The sequence below is a fragment of the Octodon degus genome, unplaced genomic scaffold, assembly GCF_000260255.1.
Source record: "Octodon degus isolate 3935 unplaced genomic scaffold, OctDeg1.0 scaffold00029, whole genome shotgun sequence".
Taxonomy (NCBI): domain Eukaryota; kingdom Metazoa; phylum Chordata; class Mammalia; order Rodentia; family Octodontidae; genus Octodon; species Octodon degus.
Window position 1 is genome coordinate 835595 of NW_004524605.1, and position 5199 is coordinate 840793.

The 5199-nt window shown below is 43.3% G+C and overlaps 1 protein-coding gene across 1 annotated transcript in view; it reads left to right on the plus strand.

The window, feature by feature from the left end:
* Rnf130 (ring finger protein 130) overlaps positions 1-5199 on the plus strand; it is a 173713-nt gene that overhangs the window by 127845 nt on the left and 40669 nt on the right.

A 5199-nucleotide genomic window follows, 5' to 3' on the forward strand; every position in this document is an offset into this window, starting at 1 on the left:
CTCTGGGTCTGTTCAGGATCCCGCGGCCCCGGGTCATCTGTGACAGTTACTGGATGTTTCAGCCCGTACTCGGCAGGGTCCAAGGCAGAGCGGCACACAGCAGAGGGCAACCTTCCATGGCGGCGGCAAAGAGCAAGAGAGCCTTCCATATTTGTGTATCAATAATTTATCTTTCATTGCTGAGTATTCCATGGTGTGGATATATGCATTACAGTTTAATCATTCATTGAAGGATATCAGACTTATTTTCCATGTAGGGCAGTTATATATTAGGCAGCTGTAAACATTGCATTTTTATTTCCTTCAGATAAATATGAAGTTCCTGAGTATAAATAAATGTCAAGTGTGCAATTTTGAGGTTGTCCATAGTAAGCGTACATGTAGTTATATAAGAAATTGAAGTTCTCTTTTTCTAAAGTGGCTGCGCCATCCTACACTCCTAGATGCATGTGACTGATCCAGTCTGTTCCTGTGTGTCCTTAGTCTCTGGTGGTATCACCACGTTTTACTTCAGCAACTATGCTAGATACTTGGTAACATTATTTTGTGGTTTAATTCTCATTTCTGCGGTAAGCACTGATTTTAAACATCTTTTCATGTGCTTGTCATCCAAATGATGTGTTTCTTGAGATGTCCACACATCAGGTGCCTGTTTTGTACCTGGGTTGTTTTCCACCATGGAGTTTTGAGAGTTCTGCATATATTCTGCACAGATAGAAATCCTTTGTGGGATACATGGGTTTGCACATATTTTCTTATAGGCTTGTCTTTTCAACATCGTAATGGGACCACTTGGGGGGCAAAAAGGCTTAATTCATGGAGTTTTCTTTCTTTCTTTCTTTTTTTTTGCTGCCTCAGCCCACCCCGGGGGCAAGGCTAGCACAGCATGTGGTGCTGGGGATTGAACCACGGTCCCCTGTGCCTGCCTAAGCTTGCCTAAGCAGGTGTTTTAGATCCTTGGTACAAAACAGCAGACTTTGAGGTCCTTCCATATTAGCGTATCAGTAGTTAATTTTTCATTTCTGAGTATGCCGTGGTGTGCTGTCTTGCTGGCCCCTGGAGTTTTCTTTTTATCAAGCATGCTTTTGGTGTCATCAAAACAAAATTCTGGTTGACCCTACTTAGCCCACAGGTTTTTCCCCCTTTTTATTTTCTAGAAATTTTATTGTTTTACACTTTAGATCTCCACCGTATTTAGTTGAAACCTTTCCTCTTTTATATTATGAATGTTTAGGGCCAGCCAGATTGCTCGGCAAATTAAAGTACCTGCAAGGAGGCGCAGGGGCCGGGGGTTCGATCCCTGGGCCTGACATGCCAGCCCTGCCCCCAGGGTACACTGAGACAGCAATTGAGACTGGGCATGGTGGCTGCACGCCTGTAATCCCGGCTCTTGGGAGGCTATGAACAGGCAGATCACTAGAGTCCAGTCTAGTAATGAGATCCTAAACACTCTGAGACCCTTCCCTTAAAATATATTATGAGTGTTTAGTGCTATAAATTATCAACATTTCTTTAGCTATGTACCACATTTTTTAACATGTTTTCATTCACCTCTTGGCATTTTTTCTTTAGAGATATTCTTTCTGACCCAAGTGTTAGTGTATTTAACTTTGCCCTTGTTTAGGGGTTTTGCTGTTTTCTTGTTATTAATTTCTAGTTGGAATCAGTTGTCAGAGAAATACTTGATGTATGTGTGTGTGTGTGTGTGTGTGGTATTGGGGATTGAACTCAGGACCTTGTGCATGCTAGGCAAGCACTCTACCACTAAGCTACATCCTCAACCCTCAATTTTTATCTATTTCTTGAGATTTGTTTGGTGATCTAGGACAGTGGTGACAAACCTATGGCACATGTGTTATTGTGTATTCTTTTTTTTTTTTTGTGGCCAGCTCAGCTTGCTCCTGGGGCGGGGCTGGCGCAGCATGTGGTGCTGGAGACTGAGCCACATCCCCTTGTGCTTGCCTAAGCTTCCCTAAGTATGTATGCACTTTAGACTGCTGAGCTATGTAGCCTGCCCCTATTGTATATTCTTTTTTTTTTTTTTTTTTTTTTGCAGAACCAGGGATTGAACTCAGGCCCTTGCGCTTGCCAAGGAAGTGCTTATTCCACTGAGCCATCTCCCCAGCCCCTGTATATTCTTTTAAGATTACAGATGTTAATGTAGAGTTGTTTAATTGCAGTATTGGCACTTCGCAATACATGAGTTTTGGGTTACAGTTAGCACTCAGTCTCTAAAAGGTTCTCCGTCACTGGCCTAGAATGTGGTCTAACTTGGTGATTATCTCATAGGTGCTTAAAAAACACTGTTCTACTGTTGAGTGGAGCTAGAGTTGTGCCCTGCGCCTGCCTTCCAAGGTGCTGGGTGGAGGCTCAGCTTCTGTCGGCAGTCGTGGAACAAGGGTGAGGGAAGAATGGTGAGACCCTTTGGGGATCTCAAAAAACAAAAAATTCACCATATAAAACACTTAAAATAACCAAGAGGGCTGGCCAAATAGCTCAGCAGATTAAAGTGTCTGCTTAGACGCAGGGGCCGGGAGTTCGATCCCCAGGCCTGCCGTTCTGGCCCCGTGCCCAGGGCAAGCTGAGACAGCGATTGAGACGCTGTGGTGGTGCGGGCCTATAATCCCAGCACTTGGGAGGCTGTAAACAGGAGGCTCACTATGAGTCCAGTCTACGCAGTGAGACCCTGAACACCCTGTTGCCTTAATAATAACAACAACAACCAGGAGCTACTCGGAAATGTTATTCTTTATTAAAACATCAACCACAAGCCTATAGTGATGTGCTGATTGTAGAGTATTCAGGGACCTTGGAAGAAACCTCTTGGTTGTCCCAGGAGCCTGCTTTCAGAGATAGTGCTTTAATAAGCACCCAGTGTGGGGCCTGTGTGTGATGAAATAGGCGGAATCACCATTGGGTGCAGGCCACAAACACGGGCGCTTGTTTCCTGGCATTTATTTTGAGGCTCCTTCCGAAGCATCCTTTCCAGACAGTGCAGAGTGGAAGTGATGTTCTGACCTTTTTTCTTCCTTTGCTCTTTCCTAAGATTGAGAAATGCTTGATAAAATTTTTATGTGGCTTAAAAAGCTTAGCTTATTAAAGTTTAATAAGAAGATGGCAGCAACTTGACTGACTGGAACCTTTGGCTATTTTAAAATGAGAAGGCAGAACTATTAGCAAAGAAAAAACAGTAGGTTTAGAGAGACTGGTTTTACTGCAAAATATTAGAATGAAGCAGCTCCTTCTACAGAACATGCTGCTAGGGAATCTGTGCCTTGTAAGTCCCTTTCATACCCCCCAGTTCACAGTTGAGACCACCCTACATGGGACATAAAAGTTCAATACGACTTTGGCTTTTAGTTTACTGCTAAATGTTTTCACACGAAGCTTGCTGTGCATCTAAATGTTATATGTAGACACAAATTACATGGCTGACGGTAGACATAAATACTACCTTCAGATTAATGAGCGGTAATTGTTTTACACAAAATGGTACATATTTGGCACTTTTTTACATTGAAAGGATGCCAGGTGACTTTCTGAGTAATGTAAATTTTTTGCAAGTTTCTGGTAAATATTGCACCACCCGTGCATGAGCCCGTATACTGGGGATTGAACCCAGAACTCGTGCACTCCAAGCAAGCACTCTGCCTCCAAGTTATGTTTCTAGCCCTTCATATTTTCTAACTTGAAACCAGAACCCAAGCTATCTTCAAAAATCGCAGTCTTCTTGCTTCCGCCCCCTGTGCCACCTTACCTGGCTGATGCTTCATCATTAACAAAATGAAGCAAGACCCTGTACCAAAGCCATGAAATTTGGCTGCAAAAATCGAATAAAATCTTGCTTCCTACTGAAGAAAAGGGCAAGTACAAGAAAATTCCTCAGTTTAGAATACCCTAATGGCGGGCTGGGGAGATGGCTCAGTAGGCTAAGCGCTTGACTGGCAAATGCAAGGATCTGAGTTCAATCCCTGGTTCTGCCAAAAAAAAAAAAAAAAGAATTCCCTAATGGAAATTCCCTGAGGAAATGCATCCAGTGTCTAACATATTAAAATATGCGGGGCCAGGGAGCTAGAGCTTGCTCAGTGAGCTAGTGCCTACCTGGCAAGTGCAAGGACCCAGCTTCAGTCCCCAGCACCGCATGCCATGCCGCCCCATCCTGGGCCTGCTGAGCCAAGCCCCAAAGCCAGGCATGGTGGCACATGCCAGTAATCACAGTGCTGGGGAGGCCAAAATGGGAGGCTCATTATGAGTCCAAGCTGCGTAGCAAGAGCCTGTACCAAAGGCATAAATAAATAAATTTATTTATTTATTATGTATTTGGTACAGGGTCTACAGGGTCTCACTACACAGATTGGACTCATGGTGATCCTCCTGTTTTCAGCCTCCTAAGTGCTGGGATTACAGGTACACACCACCATGCCCGGTCTCAATCACAGTCTCAGCATGCCCCGGGGACGGGGCTGGCATGGCATGCCAGGATCAAACCCCAGTCCCTGTGTCTGCCTAAGCAGGTGCTTTAATCCACTGAGCTATCGGGCCAACCCCAAAATACATACATTTAAAAAAATAAAAATCTGCCAGAACTTCTTGCCTTAACACGTAGAGTTCACCAAGCAAATGTAGACACACTTAAGGGAAAGAAAGACTTGCATAAATATTTTAACACTAAGTTTACTGAGACTAATTAGATTAATATAAGTTACTTTTGGTTCTACAATAACAAGAGGTGCCCAAAGTGCTGGCCATCGGCTTCTAACCATTCATCAGCGTGTTAAGAGGATGCTTGGGTAACCTTGGTCATCAAGATTGCTGCACATGCATTTTCAACTTCTTCAAGAGCCAGCAGTGTAGTGGGTTTTCTGCGATGCATGACATCCTCTAGAGTCCCCATGTGAGGGTAACACCATCTGTTGAAAAAATATACTGTTTTTCTTTTCCTGAAGTGTGTGTAAATTCTTTTACATATTGTATACATACAGAATTCACAAACTTTATAAATGTCTCAAGGCTACTGAAATGAAATCAATGGCCCATGTTCATATTAGAAAGTCAGTATAAGTTCACACATCTGTAATGGTCAAGTGATGGAACTAAACAAAGGAGGGGATACAGATGAATGTCCATTTGGTATCTGTGTATTCAAAGTGGTTAGGATAGATATATAGTTACATTCTCTTAATGAATAGAGGGATTTGT